The sequence below is a fragment of the Octopus bimaculoides genome, chromosome 10, assembly GCF_046866305.1.
Source record: "Octopus bimaculoides isolate indiv1 chromosome 10, ASM4686630v1, whole genome shotgun sequence".
NCBI classification, from domain to species: Eukaryota; Metazoa; Mollusca; class Cephalopoda; order Octopoda; family Octopodidae; genus Octopus; species Octopus bimaculoides.
In genome coordinates this window covers 20369287-20389635 of record NC_142937.1, presented here as the reverse complement: position 1 = coordinate 20389635, position 20349 = coordinate 20369287, and positions in this window count along the sequence as shown.

The window sequence follows — 20349 nt, the reverse complement described above, 5'->3', positions numbered from 1 at the left end:
TTTGTTTCAAATACTGTGTCTTCTTATAGTCGATTGAGCTCAGATAAATACTAATTCAAGTGATATATGTTTAAAGTAATTCCTAACAGCATTGTTCATAGATTCCACATACTCTGAGGTATTCGTCATTAAACTAATATGCTTTATGTTCAAGAATGTTTGATTTATATTTCAAACAAGTGGAGCAATCTCTAAGGTACTCCGACGTTGGCTCAGAAAAAGCGATCTGGTTATTATGCATTATGCGTTATATCAGAATGAACTAATATAATGCAATATAGGTATTCATTCATGTCGTATTTCTCAAATAACTCTGTTCCTTCGCGCCTAAATCGTTTTCACAGAGATTTGATCAAACATTCATGATTCCTAAACGTGTCTCACTACGAACAGTTATCGATAACACCGTAAAGTCAGACAAAAACGTCTCAGCTCTCAAAATACAGAAACATGCTTCATTAAATGCCGACATTTTTAGTTGGAAATTAAATGCATTACGTGAGGGGAAATTCTTTATTGAATTGTTTTTAGAAACTAATTATTCTCTCAATATACGAATTGAATTGTATTAATTCGTGCGTGATGATATTTCACATAAACGCGTACGTCATCAGGCATATTTTCTTTAATCCACTGGACATGTGGGCGGGAGTGAATTTTAACCCATTCGAGTTTTGACCACAGAAATAATCCCCTAATGTGTTGGATTAAGGTGATAATAAACAATGCTTAATTCTTTGGGGAGAAAGTAGCACCCACCAGCCTCCACCTCCATTCATATAAAATGCTGTTAACATTTAGGAAGAATTTACAATATATAAACAAAATAATTTACCATAATAATCTATTTTTTCAATGACCTATTAAATTTTTTCTTTCCGTATTTACCACACCGTCTTACTTGCAAATAAAGACTACCTTCTCCTTTATAAATAAATTTCAGAGGTATTTTCAGAAGTATTTTGAAATTCACTTTAATTTCCTTAGAGTGTTGCTCAAAAGTGCCACTTAATTTTCTGATTTTGTTTTCAACTAAAATGAAAATTTTAATCAAACAATATTCACCTACATCATTCATTACATTAACTTTTAATTTAATCATCTCAATTCATGTCATATATCCATTTCACTTCCCTCCCTTTGCTGTAAAAGAAAAAAGATATAGCGGATAGCGTAAGCTTACTTTGAAACAAAATGAGGTGTTGATTATTTTTGTTAAAAAAAATTAGCGTCATACATTTATTTGGTTAAAACTGACATAGAAATATAAGACTACAACAATATTTACAATACGTTATCATATTTTTGTTGACAGTATTCCTTTCGGTAAACGAGGAGAAATTCTTGCTTCGATATGTGTGGGGAAAAAAAATCATCTGTCACATCAGAGAAATTGTATTTCAGTATGTTGAGGATTCAACAAAGCCGACTACGATCTTGCATTATGTTTTTATTAATTAATTAATTACTACCGAATTTTCAAAAAAGGTATTTAAAAAATAAATTAATTTTTAATACATTTTATTATTTGCAATTATATATTTTTTTAAAGAAATCTAATTTGGAAATGTAAATTTATCAGCTTGCGTTGGTTGATATGGACTTGATGCAAAGATCAACATGTCATATCTTAGCAATTGTAACCATAGAGTTAATTTTTAGAATTCCTCTCAAATGAAATCTCTCAGTTAACCGGTTTTATTCTCTTCTCAGTTTTCAAATCCAAGCATTGATGGTTAGTATTTTGTGTCGGAAATATTTTGTTACTTTATTCCAAGTTGACCCCGATTCAGTAGGAACTATGACTAAACTAATCAACAATCTATTGATTGGAAGTTATGAACAAGATGTAAGTTGCCACGGGATACAAGATACAATATCTGGAAGTACTTCCTCGCATGCGTGATTTCGATGCTAATTCAAGACGACCAAACTATCAGATATTCATGACCCTCGTTAGAAATGACCAAATATATTCCTTCCACAAGTTTTTTAATTATATATCTTTTAATGAAATATATATCTTTTCTACCCAAGGGGGAGGGGGCCAGTAGATTAGATCCCAATTGGTACTTAATTTATCGACCCTGAAAGGATGAAAGGAGAAGTTGACCTCGATGGAATTAGAACTCAGAACGTAAAGACAGACGAAATACAGGTAAGCATTTCGCCCGGCATGCTAACGTTTCTTATTTTTTTATTACCCACAAGGGACTAAACATAGAGGGAACAAACAAGGGATTAAGTCGATTACATCGACACCAGTGCGTAACTGGCACTTAATTTATCGACCCCAAAAAGACGAAAAGCAGAGTCAACGAAATTTGAACTCAGAAAGTAACGGCAGACGAAATACTACCGAGAATTTCGCCCGGCGTGCTAACGTTTCTGCCAGTTCACTACCTTCAATGAAATATGTATCGAATGTATCATATAAATGCATTCAATTTTTCTTTGCATATTAGATTGATTTTATGAAATTCAGTTCAGGAACAATTGGAGTCGGGCTTCTTGTAATTGATCAGCTTCATGCACGTAACTTCAACTACAGCCTCGTGTTAAATAGATTTCAGTGAAATTGGGTTGAAGATAATTGTGTGCAACACAGACAGAGAATGTTTATGTCTGTAGAAATTGTACCGACACAGCCACACACACACACACACACACACACACACACTCATCTATACACTCACACATACACACACTCACACATGCACACACACGCATAGATACTTTTATTCACATGTACATGATGAGAACCGACCAATATCTGCCATAGCAGAGATAAAAAGTAATGTAAACAAACCGTTGCGGCCGTCACTAGTCCTTCATATATCTCCACGTGCAACTGATTCCATACAGACGACTATTTAGGAATGCTTAGAAACCATATTTCGTGGAAAACTTTTCTGCTTTTTAATATTGTCTTTGAGCGACAGGCCTTTCTTAATAAGATCAAACGGAAAAAAAAAAAAAACAACTACTGTCATGTTATCTATCGTGTTAGTGTAAAACACACAGAATCATGGCAAGTTGATTTATATACATTCATATATTTATATATAAGCTAACCACGTACATAAATGTATATACATATACACATATATATTTGTATATGTGTGTGTATGTGTGTGTGTGCGTGTATCGTGATATTTAAAATTCGATAAGTAAGAGGAAACTAGTGCCTCATTTTATTTCTTTCCTCAAAACATGTTGATGTTCCTTATCCTCCTTCATAATCCCAAAAATTAATACGGGACTACTTGGGATGGTAACCATTTCTAGAACTCCTAAAATATGCAATCCAATATTTGAAATCAGCACAAGAATTAAACAGTTTATAACTGTTTATAACAGTATTGATTTATTGCAGATTCATGTTATCGTCATATACTTATTCTAAACATAGTTAAGGAAACAATTATGCAAATTATCTGGAATGAAGATTAAAGGATTTCGCAGTTACATAGAATGAACACGCTTCCACACACTCAAAGCTCACAGACACAAATAGCTTGCTCTTCTGTCAAAACAAATTAACGTATATAAAGGAAACGGTGAAAATACACCTGGACACTATCAAAAGATTCATTAGCATTTATTTAATCTCTTTGAAATTTCTAAGTTGTGACAAATACCGAATAATTTCACGTCCTTCCTTTTCACGCTACCTTCATGAACCATGAAATTGTGAAATCTCTTTTGTAGATCTATCACTTTAAAGACTTCGTATGCACACTGGCACTTTCTCATATAACTATATAGACAATCACATACATGCATAAGTGAAGATTTCGAAAAGTATGGCGTTTTAGGGAACGAAATCAACCAGTTAATCCGTACATTGCGCGTGGAATTTGTAAATGAAACGCTAAGAATACGCAGGCTTGTTCTCAAGTTTGAAATGCAAAGGAGCTTTGTATCTCTATTAGAAACCTGCGCCTAACTTGCAGCTGTGCTTCAAATAATTAAATCTAGAAGAGAACAGACATCCATGTGCACATGTCTACATGTGTAAGTACATATATGTATGTGCGTGCATAGACATATACATGCATATATAACTATGCATATCTGTAAAAATGTAAAAGAATTTACGGGGAAGTTGTTGTATTGTTTGTATCGCTTAAATTCATTAGATGTCGAAATATTATACGGTCAAATTTTCTTTGCACAGATCTCTTTCCACTTGTCTCCAAGATACTTAAACACATTTTTTTTACATACAAGAAACGGATATCAATACTTCTCTCTCTTTCTCCTCCTTTCCATCTATCTGTCTCTCAATCAAACTATAATTCTGTCTATCTGTTTGTGTATCTATCGACCCAGCTATTCTTCTAAACGTCCCGTTTTGTCACACACACACCGACACAGACACACACGCACGCACACACAAACATACGCACACATAAACACACATATTGAGCGTTAGAGACAGAGGGCGAGAGAGCGTATCCATGTATATTAAAATATATTACATATCTTCATATATATACACACTTTGTAGAAATGTGTATATCTATATAAGTATTTATATGCATATGTGTATGTATGAATTCAAGCATGCATTGAGAGAAGGTGTGTGTGGTAGAGAGACTACTTCATATAGATTTTATAGATACACAATATCTATTGTTCCCTCACAGAAGTAGCCATTGTGATATTTTCAAATCTATATCGCAGACTCTTAATAATTCTAAATCTTTCCTGCATTAAAATCCTCGGGGCATTAAGTGCGTTTCTATTATTCGGTATAACAAAACTTCATGTTGTAATTAATGAATGAATCGTTGCTAATTGATGAGAGTTAATGAGATAATAACGTTCTTCTCTAACGTAGCTGTACTTTGGAATAATTAGTTTCTAGTGCTATTCTCACAATAATGAATCAGTTTGTCTTAGTTTTATTCTCAGGAGCGGCGAGCAGTAGGTGGAGCCAGCTGATGAAGTAGATAAATTGAGTCCGCATTTATGAGGTGAACATTTGTTGATATTGGTGTTCTGTTTTTCAGCTCTATTTGACACAGCTTCATTGGAATCTTTGCATTAAATTCGCTTCAGCTTTTACCCTTGAGACATCTATTTATGTTTAAAAGTTTTCTAACTAGGATTCTTTCATATTGTGAAGACACATTCTTAATATTTGAAACTGCGTATTGCACGCGATAATAAATTATATGAAAAGAAGTCAACATAGTTGACGCACGGCTCGCGTCGCTTGGAAACAAAGAAGAGTGTGTTCTTTTTTTCAAATATGGAAAATGTTATTGAAAACTTTAACTCAATTTCTTTTGTTACTTCTGCTGGTTTTTAGCAAAATTATAATTAATTCAACTCTATTTACACTTATTAGTGTGGCTTATCAAGCTCTTTAAATTACATTTTTAATAATCTTAAGAGGCATCTAGGTAGTGATCGAAATATGTTTTCGGGCTCAATCCAAATGTGAGTGAATTGCCTACTATATCTAGTAGATAAGTGAACTGCTAGATACCCAGTCATTTTGTCGTAAACTAGTATAATGGGGGAAATATAATGGGAAAAGTGTTGTTTGCCAGTGTTTGGGGGGCAGATAACGCTATTTCGTTTCAGTTCTCTTATCTGTCAGTAACACGTTTCAGATTATATTCAACCAGGGGTCACTGTCAACTAGATTTACAAAGCTTTTAGAATTTGGATTTTCATTCATAAATTCATGTTTGGTCATCAAAAGAAGCCTGCAGTGCGGCGTATGCTGAAGTGTGAAGCAAAAATGTAAACTGATATAAAAAAGAAAATATCGGAAAAAAGCATTATGCTCTTGCCTTAAGGCTGACACTTTTGAAATTGTCATAATGACGTTTTCCATTTTCGTAAAATGATACGCTAGCTATCGGTACTTGCGTTTTAGTTGTTCTCCTTCCGCTGTAACATTAAGGATGTTTGTCTCGTTTGTCTTATACAGAAAGAAACTGGGCTTACATTTTTGTTAGAGAATTTATTATTACAAATTCTCCTGAACAATTTCAACCATAGCCAGAGCAGATGTGAATCAAATAAATCAAACAGGTTTTAAGGTAATTTTCATAATACAGAATCAAAACAATGGAAGTAAATAAGTGTCTGAGTTTACAAATTTATCTGCTTTGTTTTTTTAACTGATCTAATTGTGACGCATAGATCACATTCCGTGATTTTAAAAATGATACATCGAAATACGCGTTCTCGTATACATATTGTCCTTCTTTTTTTACAAACACAATCGGTGGCTTGTCCTACCTGTTTCTTTTGTTTCCCTTTGTTTTGCTCGTGTTTCCTTGTCTAAAATTGTAGTACGTAACAGATAGGTTTCTCGAAAATTCTTTTTATCGTTACGCAAATAGCCATGTAAATGATTCCGATTTGTCTTTATTTCCGTTTCATCTGTATTGATCTTAATTATGCTAACTCTCATTGTTAATGTTCTATTCATAGTCGGATAAATAAAACTCGGAGTATCGAAAGTAAGAATTTGTACTTCGAGAAAATAAGTGCTTTTGCAAGGCTAGATTCCGTAGGGATGTTTACATTCTTGTCCAAAATAATCACACACACACACACACACACACACACACACACACACACACACACACACACACACACACACACACACACACACACACACACACACACACACGCACACACACACAAATACACACACAAATAAATATATACCTATATGTGAGGATATACGAAAATACTTCTTATACATACATAAATGTTTCTGGATATATATATATAGGTAAGTGGTAGGTTTGCCTCGATCCTTCAGGGGTAGTCTGAAGCATCCAAGCAACCAGGGGATGTTTAAATCCGGAGGCACTCCTGGGGATCACCTGTATGGGTACCGTCTTGGGAAGAGGGCGTCCAGAGGCAGGTAATATGTTGCTTAAACCGTAGTTTATGTATTTACTTGGAGAATGGAGCAACAAATACAAGAAAAGGCATTTTCGTTGGACTAGATAGCCGTTTTTTTATTATGTGGAACTTGTGAAATGAGTCAGTGTGGAGGTTTAGGTTATGTAATGATTCATTTTGTATATTATATCTTAGTCGTTTACGTACGTTTCGACGCAGCCAGTAGTTTGGCCGATCTCTTCAGAGTGTTGAAGGGTATATTCGAAGTTTGTGGTGTGCGAAATGTAGGAGAAGTAATTATTGGGTGGAATATATGTGGTGGTGTGATAGTGGTGATAGGTAAATAGAGCCTTCCGTTTTAGTTGTTGCGTTGGTCTTCTTGTAAGGGGATATAGGGTGGGTGCTATTTAAGAACATTGTTCCAGTTTTAGTCAAGTGCATCTCCACGTGAGGTTTGTGATTGCTGGATGCGCTGTGTTTTTATAGCACCGGCGGTGTTAGTACAGAGAAGCAACCCTAAATTTGCATAACCTAAACCTCCTCACTGACTCATTTCACAAGTTCCACATAATAAAACAACGGCTATCTAGTCCAACGAAAATGCTGTTTCTTGTATTTGTTGCTCCATTCTCCAAGTAAATATATATATATATATATATATATATATATATATATATATATATATATATACACGTATATGTTTGTACATAATTATATATATATATATATATATATATATATATATATATATATATATATATATATATATATATATATATATATACCGTTTTTCAACTGCTTATATGCGTCTCAGTTGGCGTATGTGTGTGTGTATGTGTGTGAGTGTTTGTCTTTCTGCGTGTCAGTATGCGTGTATTCACATACGTACACAAAAAAGGACATAGCAAAGTCTACACAGAATTCTTCAGAAAGTTTCGGGACATATTTAAGAAAGAAACAAAAGACGAACAGCAGACAGTATGAACTTTAAATAAATCAAACTGAAATATAGTTGTTCCGTCTGATTCGCGATTTCTCTTCTGTGTATGTTTTTTCTTTTTATTAGTTCTCCAACTAGATGGTATATAATTACATTATCGCTGCATAAACCGTGGCCTATGTTGGAATTATTTTTCTAAATGGGTCACTGCGTCTTTTGGCTGCGAGTTAATGTAACTTGCAAAATGGAGAAAAACAGCTTCGAGGATATATTTGTTTGTTGGCTGTCTTTGAGGAAACCAGACGGAATTGTGTAGATATGTGCGAAACATGTTTGTGTATGTATGCGTGCAAACGTGTATGTATATATGTGTGGATAGATGGAAGGACGTATATAAATGTCTGTGTATGCGTTTTCCCATCTATCTTTGTCTCATTCTAAATATCCGTCTATGTGCATACATATACACATATATACACATACAAACGCACACACACACACACACACACACACACACACACACACATATGTATGTATGTATGTATGCGTGTATGTATGCATCTCTTCCCCATCTCTTTCTATATATATATATATGTGGATGGAGACACTCATAAATATATATTCTATATGTGTGTTTGTATGAAAATATACTTACATATACATAAATACATCTGACACAAACACACACACACACAAATACATTATATACACACAAAAATATGCGTAGGCGCTCAGAGACGCACGCTTATGCACACACATGGCGAGCTCACACAAACATACATGCACATAAAAGTCACGCATATACTGACATTAGCATTCATATGAATAATCTCTTTTCTACAGAGCATTCTTACAATAGTTTGGACATTTAACCATTAACGTGTATACAGGTTATATGATCGCAATCAAATTGAAAAGGAAAAGAGAATCAAATCAAATCAAATCCTTCCCTCAAGCAAACACAGTAATTAACGAGAAAGCATGTTTAATGTCTTGAAGAAAATGTCTGACTGTGTATTTTTCTTGGGTGAAATTTATATTCAGCTTTTACGAAGCTCAGTAGCCTATCATTTTTTTTTTTTTTACAAAAGAAAAACATTCTTTATTTGAATGCATAAGCAGAAAAAAACAAACAAACACACACACACGCACGAGCACACACATATATATAATTTTATTCTTTTACTTGTTTCAGTCGTTTGAGTGCGGCCATGCTGGATCACCGCCTGCAGTCGAATAAATTGACCCTGGGACTTATTCTTTGTCACCCTAGTCCTAACCCTCGTACTTATGCTATCGTTAACTTCGGCCGAACTGCTAAATTACGAGGACGTAAACATACCAATAGCACTTGTCAAGCGATCGTGTGGGGAGAAACACGGACACACTAATGCATATATACATATATATATATATATATATATATATATATATATATGTATATAGTGCTTCTTTCAGTTTCCATCTACCAAATCTACTCACAAGGCCTTCGTCTGTCCGAGTCTATAGTAGAAAAACTTGGGACTGAACTTGGAACCATGTGGTTGGGAAGGAAGTTTCTTACCACACAGCCACTCACAATCATGAGGTAGTTAGTTCGATTCCTGAACAAGACAATTGATTTCATGTTTCTCCATTTCAGTCATCTGTAGAAACGAGTTGTGACGTCACTGGTGCCAAGCTGTATCGGCATTTGCCTTTCCTTTCGTTAACATGGGTGGCGTGGACGGGGAGTCTGATATACATGAGCGACTGAGCCTTGGAGGGGAACTTTCTACATGCAATCCCATGGTCATTCATAACCAAACGGATTGTTCAGCCTCTACCCTGATATATATATATATATATATATATATATATATATATATATATATATATATATATATATATATATATATATATATATATATATATATAAAGTTGTAGTATATTGTCAACTTAATGTGACAATCCCAATAAGGGAATACACTACTGCTGTTTAGCCCTAGGAAGCTGGACCGCTTCCTGTCGGCCTTGACACAATTACTATGTCCTTAAGTTTGTGAAGGGGAGACAAGCTCCCCCACCCAGCCTAGCCAGCATTCAGGGACATGTTTCTGAGTCTTTGCTCGTCATCAGCCTGAAGTAGCTTGCTAGCTGGATAGAGAGGCCTGTTTCTCCTTCACAAACTTATGTAAATCATAGTGAAGTTCATTCACTGATCAGCAAAATTAGAAATATAATATTTCTAAATCTCTCAGAGAGATTTAAGCAGTAATTGTGTCAAGGCCGACAGGAAGCGGTCCAGCTTCCTAGGGCTAAACAGCAGTAGTGTATTCCCTTATTGGGATTGTCACATTAAGTTGACAATATACTACAATTTGTCGCTCCACTACTGCTTTAATCTCTCTGAGAGATTTAGAAATATTATATTTCTAATTTTGCTGATCAGTGATGCCATTACATTGTGCGGCGTCTATCAGACCTTGTTGTTATGAAAGTATCGGGAGGAAATAAAACGGAAAAAAATTGTGTTGGGGGAATAAGGGGGTGGATACATATAATGATAGGAGGGATAAAAGGAAGGATGGCGAGGAAAACGAATAGAAGAAGGCGAAAGAGAAGAATCTGCGCTCGGTAGTGAAGTGAAAGCACGCTATAATAATAATAATAATAATAATAATAATAATAATAATAATAATAATAATAATAATAATAATAATAATAATAATAAGAAGAAGAAGAAGAAGAAGAAGAAGAAGAAGAAGAAGAAGAAGAAGAAGAAGAAGAAGAAGAAGAAGAAGCAGAAGAAGAAGAAGAAGAAGAAGAAGAAGAAGAAGAAGAAGAAGAAGAAGAAGAAGAAGAAGAAGTGCGATGCATTTTGTTCTTGAGCAAATCGCTTCATTTCGCGTTGCTCTAGTCCACTCTCGTGGTAAACATGAGCAATTCTGCGACGGAATGGTGCTCAATTGAAGGAAAGACTGGGAAACCCACATTACGCTCCATACGTTTTAGTGGGGGACTGAACGATATCATATTAAGTAGTGTATGATTTCTGTTTTTAAGATGTTCGAAGATATTTTGGAACTTGCGTTGCTATTCCTAGTATCTGAAAAGTTGCTAGAAACCACAAAAGAAAAGCTCGATCATAGATGAGTTGTTCTAGCTTGTCTTTACACAATTGTGCTGAATGATTGTGTTGATCGCTATATAAGCATCTCCACTTAAATATATTTGGTGCACGTTGCACTTTTCATTAGCGACAGAAAATATGCTCTGGATGATGCTATTGTTAAAATCATCGATACGTATTTTGTACCTGGGCATAATTTGTATTTATCTGAGAAGGCTTCTAGTTCAGTGCAACTGGTTAACCATTCTGGTGACTGAAGCTTATGAAAGTAAGAAATTGACTATGAACACGTATTTATTTTAATAAACTTTATTCCATACCATAGTGACATTACAGTTTAATGACAACGAACACGGTGACTCAGGTTCGGCCGTGGCTTCATGGTCTTACTTAAATACTGATGATTTCAGAAAAGAACGCAGCTCTAATGTTAAATAAATAAATAACAATCTAAAGCAAGTGTGATGGTTGCACAAGAAATATCGATAATACTGAAAACCATGAAAATTAAACAACGAAATTCAGTAGAGTATGATCTGCACTCATGTCATCGGTTTCTCTTAGACGTATTTGGGTATTTTATGAATGTATGAAAAGCTTCACATCGAAATCTGATTGATTCTATTCACCTTTATCTCCGAGATTACGCGACAACTAGTTTTGTAGATTTAATTAAAATGGGAATTGAAAGACAGAGAGTTGAAGAGAACATGATTTAATACAATGTAACAATGTGAGTAATGTTACAGAAAACAGAATAACTTCAATCAGATTATCCGAATGCATTGAATTAGCTTAAAAGATTGAAATGTTTTCTAACTTTTAGATGATTAAAAATGTACGCGTAAATAAAAGAATGAATTTGATGATACCGAAGTGTCTTGATGAAACAAGTATAAAACTGATTGTGTAACATGAAAATATTCAGCTTTTAGTAAAATCTTACTATTGTGAGAATGCTAATAATTTTAAGAAGTTGTGTAACTTAAAAGAAGTATCTGAGGAAATAAAGAATACAAAAATTTGGAGTCATTTAAAGAAATTGCCATTATAATCACTATAAGGATCCACGTGAAATTCAATAATGGCAACGCTAAGATATAAATTGACCCCGGCAGGTTGTGAGCGTTATTAGTCTTCAACGTAAAACAAACCCTGCAATTCCGTGGTATGGTCGTAATGAATGTTGATAGTTCAACATTTGCTCATGAAACTGAAACCTCCAGGCAATTTGAGATATTGAGAGGTCATAATTGCAGCCTTTTTTTAAATAGAAATATTAACCCAAACTATTTTCAGACAAATCAGTACCAATACGCATTAAAAACATTAGTCATAGTGAAAGTAAGAAGTTCCTCTCAGAGAAGTTTAATGTACAAAAGGCATATGGTGAGCATAGAAAATGAGCAGACGATAAAACAGATCCAAAGAAATGAATTCGTTCAAAGCCTTCACTAACTCCAAATATTTAATCGATAAATTACTGTCTTCTGGAATGAATTGCTTCAGTAAACTGGATTGAAAAAGCGCATGTTATCAGTTAAAATGGTATTGCAAACAGAAGACGGTTTACTTCACTGAATACCCTTGCAGATGTTGGGCTTGCCACCAGTCATAAGCAATTAATACAGCTGACATTATTTCAGACACATGAGGAAACAACCTTTATATATTATATGGACTTTATTTTCATCAACACATAAGCGGTTTCACTAAAGCAGTTTTAAGTCTACATATCGATGTAAAATTAAAAGATATGGTGACGAATACAGCGAAATCTGAGTCAGAGGTTGATGAGCATTTGAAAGGTTGTTAAAGACTAACAGAAGGGGCTTTATGAGAGGAGCATAATATAGTAAAGAAAATTACGAATACTAAATGGCTTAATGCAGGAAGCAATTAGAAATATATTCATACTTAATATCTGTAGCAATTTGATTAGATATTCACATAATATTTTACTTAATGCAAGGTATGATGAACATTAACACATGTTTATGAGAAACCCATGAAAAGATATTTTGAACATTTAAAACGATTTTAGAATGAACGTCATGGGTTTTGTCCGTCATCCTGTCTCTATTTAATTTTTAATTGCACGTTGCTGTTTTTTTCTTCTAGAACAAAACAAAGAAATCACGCACGTATAAAACATGTAATTTAGGAATCGTGTGGTAACATTTGTTCTTTAAAGTGTTAATGATGTAATTCCATTTCAGCGAGTAGTAGACCTCTACTCTCTTAACATGATTGCAGAGAGCTGTGTAAAATCATACACAGCTTATTGCTCAGCTGTTGTGAATATTTCTCTGAAAGTTATCTTCTCATTTTTCATGGGTTTCAGTTCTCATAAAATGCTTAAGTTCAGCATTTAATTTTGGAAACACTTCCAAGGGAACATAAATATCCTCTTCAAGATATTAAGCGGTGTTTAACAAAGATATCCATTCAACAAAGTTCAATATTTATTGGTGATTCAAGTCTTTTCTTTGGTTCATTTTAAGTAACTAAACGAATGATATATCTTCCAAAAACTTATAAAGACCCTTTATTTAGTAACTGTCTTCTAATATAATGCTCTGTAATAGCGCGATCATCCTTCGGCTAAAGAAATCAGATGAGCTTGGAGAATCCCTCTTTCATGTCTATTAACAATTAACAAAGCACCCGCAGTAAGCTTCTCACAAAACTTCAGTTGCTGATCGTCATATTCACCTGCATTAAAGGGGATTTCTGAGCTTACTTAAGGTTCTTTGAAATGCATTGAATGCGAAACAGTGATTGGTGGTTTTAAATTTCTTTTCAGAAAAGTAAAGTGACATCCATAACAATGGTGTCATTCATGTTCAAAATATCTCTCAATTGTCCTTGCAAAATCCCATTACTCTACTGCTGACTACAGAGAGGAGCATCAATACTGTTATTATCAAAAACTGTTTTCTTTAGGAAAAAACGTAATTTGATTTCAAGTTAGTGATTTTCTTTCAAATAAGAGCGAAGGAGATCCATCATATATTTTAAGAGATCTAAAAGCACCCACATGAAATACCATTGCATCAATAGAATTTGTTCAATACATTGAACCTCACGAATGATCAGCAAAAGCATTCGAATTTACGGTGTAACCAATACCTACTTCACATTTATTGAATGCATTTGAGGAGCCTATTTTGAAGCGGAAGAAGAACCGGACGTGGTTCATTATGTGATACAACTGAATACACAGCGTCTAATTCGGCGTAACGGATTTCGTGTGTCTTTTTTTTTAACGGAAGTAGTTAAAGGTTACCAAATGCAGAAATAACTGTCTGAAAGCTGAGTTGTGGCTCCCTCTAAAGCATTAGCAATGCACAAATTATTTAGCGTTTTATTTACACCAATTGGTCACACAAGGAGTTTTAACACGCTATAAAAACTTGATGAGTCGCTCATGGATTTTCCTGGGCTTCTATCTAACCGGGAAAATAAGCTTGTATCCTTTTCTAATACTTCTTTTAATCGGGTACCATATATACACATACATACACACACATATCGATCAGTTAGAATGAGTGCCTAAGACCACATTCACTGATAAATATTCTTATTTCTAGGTAAGCAATGTTACCAATTGTTTTATGTGAGGAAAGATATCTTTAAAAACTTCAAGAGTACCACATAGGAACTTTGGTGCTCCATATATATGTGTACAGTTACATACACCATCTATAAGATATTTTCTGGGAAGCTGCTGCCTTACAATTTAAAGAACTGAGACGTACCTACTATTTGTAAAATACAAGCAATTGGTATATTTACCTAATATAATTTTGTAATTGACCCCAAATATCGGAAATGGGAAAATATCATTTGTTAGTAATTATTGAAGGTAGAGAAATGAATACACATGGGCAGATAATTGTGTCTGTTACAGCTGATACGTGGAATTCCACAAGAGAAGAGCATGAAAGAGGCGAATGAATTGGTTCGCTAAATAAGAGATGCATAGGTATTTATTCGCCAGAAAAAAAAAAAAACATTTCTACCATTCTCTGTAGAGGGCAAGCTCTTAATACCAAGATACACTTAATCTAACTTTCCAGACGAATATATAATCATAAAACAAACATTATATATATCTACCTGGCACATGAATATATATATATATTTATATATATAGATAGATAGATACGTGTGTGTGCATGCCTGTCGTTTGTATGTGTTTTTGTGAGTGTATGTAATGTTTGTATGTAGGTGTATGTATATATTTGTATTTATGTGTGTGAGTATGTATGTATATGTTTGTATGTATGTGTATGTGTGTATGAATATGTTTGTACGTATGTGTGTGTTTGCATATGCCGGTATGTATGTGTATGTGTGTGTAATGTATATGGAGATATTGAAAGAAAACAATCACAATGATATACTTTTTTTACAGTTTATATTTATTTATTTATTATATTTTTTATATATATATTTTTCTTCCACTTTCATTTTCTGTTCTGTACACTTTGCTAATCACATACAACAACAACAGCAATCAAAATGTTATATATATATATATATATATATATATATATATATATATATATATATATATATATGTGTGTGTGTGTGTGTGTGTGTGTGTGTGTGTGTGTGTGTGTGTGTGTGTGTGTGTGCATGTGTGTGTGTGTGTGTATAGTTTACGCGACAAATAAGTAATTATTTTATGTTTAGTGAAAATGAAATTTTCTTTCTATTTTGTTTGTCTTTTTGTTGGATATCGCCGGTTTTAATTATCAATATTGTCAAGCAATCACTATGGCAACGATGGCTTGTACAAACAAATCAAATATAGAAATATAAAATTTATATAAATATTATTAGGCTGATATCAAAGAAATATATATTTAAAAGAATTTATCATGGGACATATCATTTATTATGAATTTATCTTGCTATCTCATCAGACAATATTATTATTTTTAATAGAAAACGATTTTAATGAGCGACCCGATGGAGATATTTACGAAGAGTGATGTCGCATACCCTTCATTTATACTTGTACATATAAATATTTTAGACGCGAGCCTACCTATATATCTACCTATCTATCTGTCTGTCTGTCTGTCTATTTGACTGTCTGTCTCTCTGCCTGTCTGCCTATTATCTATGTATTTATATATCTATCTATTTGTCTATATATCTATCTATCGGCGTCTCTGTCTATCTATCTATCTGCTGTCTGTCTGCCTGTCTGTCTGTCTGCCTATCTATCTATCTGAATACACATGGGCAGATAATCGTTTCTGTTACAGCTAATAACTGCTTTGAAACCTCCAGTTTCTATATCCAGACTATGAATTCATAAGAAATTGACTTGCTGATTCGTACATTAAACATAGAAACTGTGACTGGAACAATAAAACTATGCTAGGCCTTTCTCAAGACTCAAATATGAATTTATCTGTGTTAACTACATCCCAAAGATGAAGCCTTGTATCTTTGTTGGAAACCCGCTCCATCCTCAGTGGAGGATTTATAATAATTAAGAAATAGAAGCGTCATACATGCATACATACATGCATGCTTACATATATACTTGCATATATATATATATAAATACTTTCATGCATACACACACACTTATACTGAGACATGAATATATATATATATATATATATATATATATATATATATATATATGTGTGTGTGTGTGTGTGTGTGTGTGTGTGTGTGTATGTGTGTGTGTGTGTGTGTATATTTATGTATATATGTAAGTATGCATATATGCATGCATGCTTGATATATATGTACGTATATGTGTTATTGTTCGTTTTGATATGTAATTATAAAACAATGTTATATTAAACTGAACAGGTCCCTCTATACAAATTTTATTCTTAAACCAGGATGTTGTGGGCAATGACTTCAAAGTATCTGCAAGCTAAGCCATATTTGTACCATGTTATTAAGGTATCTCTCTTGATGCCCAAGCAACCATTGTGTATATCACCTGGTGATATTATGACAAGCAACATGGAAAAATATAACGAAGAAGACCATGAACATAATGTATTGATTTTAAAGTCAAACAGTAAAAGATTGGCAAGAGAAGAGTCATCTACTATTTGTTTATATTTTGCGGAAAATGTCGTTATCATCATAATCACTAATAACATCATTATGCGACCGAATATAAATGAGATCATAATTATAATGTAATAATTTCCCTCATGAAATGAACGACACCAGCAGCATCAAAACATCAGCTATTTCATTTTATCTCAACTCAGTACTGTTCACGATATCAATCGAGGAAACTTGCTTCGGGGACATCGTTACTTCGATTTTTACGTCTAAAAGATATAAAGGAATCGCTCATCAAATTTAAGCTCGCATATTTTTCGGTATATGATTTAATGAATGATTTAATCCTGATTCAGCTGCTATTTCGAAAATGTTTATAGTGCTACTGTTATCATGTACAACCTTTTGCAGCGTCGTATTGCCGGTGACTAAACTGGCACCCCCACCAGGCTATCCTAGCGAAGACGGTTGCTAGAAACCCAGCAGGATTAAACACAAGACCTGCTGAAAGGTCGGATGAACCTAGTGCAGGTTCAACGGTAATCTAGCAATAACACGGGTACGCAGAAATTCCGAGATGGTGTCCAACGTGCTGAAAGATCAATGGGAGTGAGACACCTCCCCAGCTTCTGTTGAAGCATGTCTCTCGGAGAAGGTCACTCTGATATAAAACCAGATATCCAAGGAATGATATTGGGCATTTTGGGGATCTTTGGTTTGTGCTAGAGATCATAGCACTCTCGCCTAACCCTAACCCTAACCCTTAGCCTGCGAATTCATATTGGCACCAGGCATCTTGCTCTGGCTTGTCACTGGATAATGTCAATGAAGTGGAGAAGGTCTATGAGGTGTTGTGGAAGCCGTATTTGACCTAAAACACTGCACAGACATTGCCGACATGAAACAAACAAACGTTATGGTGGTATGACAGTTTCCTTCAAACGTACGCCTCTTACATTTTTTTCTGATCACTGTATGTACTTAGTTATCTCTACTTATTTATAGTTGAACAAATTTTATCGATACAACCGAAAATACTAAAAACAAATCACTGTCGTCTTTGTTTTACGTGTGTAATGGTTTTCCCCCATTAGTCACATGATCAGCTAGAAAAAAAAAAAGAAAGTGGTTGAAAGATAAAATAATGGAAGGGAGGGAGGGACAAAATGGGAAAACTATTCATTTCGTTGACTTTTATTGTAGCCATCGTGTCAGTATTTTACTATTATTCCTCTACTAAAATTCCAAGACAATCACATTTGGAGAAAACACAAAGAGGTTATAAAAAGGAGAAAGAAAAGAGCACATGATCTCAGTAGAATTAAATACAATAATATGTATGTATGTATGTGTGTATCTGTATTATATATATGTGTGTGTGTATATATATATATATATGTGTGTATGTATATATATATGTATATATATATGTATTATGTATGTGTGTATATATATATATATGTATATATATATATATATATATATATATATATATATATATATATATATATATATATATATATATATATGTATACACACACACACACACACACACACACATACACACACGCACATATATATATATAATATATGTGTGTGTGTTTGTGTGTGTGTGTGTGTGTGCGTGTAAATATAGGTATGTACATCCACATATATGCGTGCGAGCGAGCATGTGCCTGTGTGTGTGTATTGTAGCAAAGAGTTTCTAAGAATATATAATACCATTATTATCATGAAAATAATAACATACGCCATGAAATTACAATTGACTCAATTTCTATTCAAGATACAAAATTGCCAGCGACTAAAAAAATAAATTGATAAATAAATAAATTAAAAGACCTAATGACCAATGAGCCAAAGTAGAGAGAAAGATTGGGAGAATGGTGGTGATTCTTTTTATGTTAGCAAATCTCATATATATTCTTTTCTTTACACTATTATCCAAAGTGCCATTTGCGATTTATTCCTTCTGTCTCGGAATAACGAAGAGGGCGCACTTATAACCAACGACACAAGTCTTAGATTCAATATGATAATATGTGTTTACGATGGGTAACTATGCGCAGTATAATGAGAGCTACAGTATACTTAATGCTAAAGCTACTACAAAAATTACTTCAGAATCACCATTTTAAAACTTGGTTCGTAATTAAACCGTTTAACATTCAGTATTGTATTTCAGTACATGTCATGTATTTGAGTAATGATATAGCAGTGCAATGACTGCATCGTTATAAGTTCAAAACTGGACACATTTTATATTTTGTTCCTGGAAAACATCGTCATCATTCGTGGATTATTCGATCGGTGTGTTATTGAAATTATTCACTACAAACATAATGGTCATGAATTCAAATTCTTACTATACTTGAATTTCTTTACTTCAGTTTACATAACAAATCGGGTCCGTATACTGAACATTAAGTACAGTTTATATCTTAATTAGAATATCAATAATTTGATAATATTTAAATGTGGCTTACATCTTCCCTTCTTTTGTTTAGTCTTGTGGAGCGGCATTGACCCAAGGACAATGGAGAGAGAGGGAGAGGGTGAGAGAGGGAGAGGGTGAGAGAGAAGAGGGAGAGATTCATCTCCAAACCGAATATCTAGCTCGAATAAGTGCAACATAGTTTACGACGACAGAGGCCTGTAAAGACTTGATAAAGAGAATAAATGAAGCGACGGTGGAATTTGTACACAAAATTAAAAGACACGTAAAAAGACGAAGCAAAACACTACAGTAATTGCTTGAACGATGCAACATGTCTACTACACTAGTTTATTTATATAGATACCTACTGGTACTTATTTTCATCAATTCTGGAAGGATAAACGATAAAGGTTATTTCGGTTGTTATTTTGTTTTAAAGCTTAGAACACAAAGAACTAGTTCAGTTACCTAAATGTATTTCGTCTAACTCTCCACCTATTTTGGCAAGGTATTTCAGGTATACAAGATGGTCCATATATACTCTGATTAGAGGTTCCAGCCTTATTCTCTTACTTATTCGTTTACTTGTCTTAGTCACTAGACTGCCGCCATGTTGGGGCACAGCATTGAAGAAATTAAGTCGAACGAAGTGACACCACTACTTATTTTTTAAGCCTCGTACTTCTTCTATCGGTTTCTTTCACCGAGACGCTAAGTTACGGGGACGTAAGCACACTAGCAATGGTTGTCCACTGGTGGCGGGGGACACACGTACACACAAAAAACGAATCGCAACATCCAGTTTCTCTCTACCAATTTGACCCACAAGTCTTTGGTGAGCTCGAGACGTTTGGGCAAAGGTGGCAGCCATGTGGTTGGGAAGCAAACTTCTTGCCACATATCTACGCTTGTTGAATTTATGTG